Genomic DNA, 998 nt, shown 5'->3' on the forward strand with positions numbered 1-998 from the left:
CCCCAATAAGCGCACATAATTTAAAATTGGTAACACACTACAGCTCATGTTACGTTATATTTATTTGTGAAACTGACCGTCTATTTTAAATTCCTAATCGTTTTATATTAGTGTTGTGTCGATTAATCGGAATCGGGAATCGGATAAATCGGTAATTTTGGGGGTATCGGAATCGGTATTGGAATCGGAAAAATTTGTGCCTAATTTCCGATTCCCAAATCGATTCTTTTAATATTTTTAAAAAGTTCATTTTCAATTGTTTGTACCGATTATAAATATTTCTTTCTTTTAAACTATTAGTAAAACTAAAGAAGATCTAAACTTATTTTATATGCGTAAAATAAACAAAACAAAAATTGAAACTTTGCGAAAATTCGCTAGGTAACCTTTAGAAGAATGCAGTTTATTTTCAAAGTAGCGAAAGAATTGTCTAAAATTAAAGAAATATTTTGCCCAGAAAAATAATATCAAACATTATTGCTAATTAAATGAAAAGTAGAATATAAAAGTGTTGGGTTTTGTCGGTATGTTTGCTGCTCCCTCACTCGGCAATCGGTATTGACAAATATAACAAGCCGTGCATGCATGGTCCCCCTCTATGTGAGGAGGGGGGGTCGAATAAAGTGATAAAAAAAGTGATACATAACTGATAAAAAAACAATTTTGAGTGAAAAAAAAATTTTCAAAAGTTTTCAGAAAAATGACTAAGTTCAACTTTTGCTCCACACCCAATATTAGCCCTAAAACCTCCAGGGCTTGTGACTCTGATTTTTCCCAGGGTCAGTGATACTTCCATCAGGTGTATATCAGGTATGCCCATGGTTTTGCCAAGTTTCAGAAAAATCTAATGAATGGATGAAAAGTTATTCTGAAAAATATGTCAATTTTGTCTATTTAGAGTCATTTTGAGGTATTTTTTTTACCTCTTTTGCCCCCATGGGGGAGCTGATTACTTGTAAAAATGGACAAACGGCTATGTTTCAGGCCTTAAGACATGT

The sequence above is a fragment of the Euprymna scolopes genome, chromosome 25, assembly GCF_053919585.1.
Source record: "Euprymna scolopes isolate OS-2025 chromosome 25, ASM5391958v1, whole genome shotgun sequence".
Taxonomy (NCBI): Eukaryota; Metazoa; Mollusca; class Cephalopoda; order Sepiida; family Sepiolidae; genus Euprymna; species Euprymna scolopes.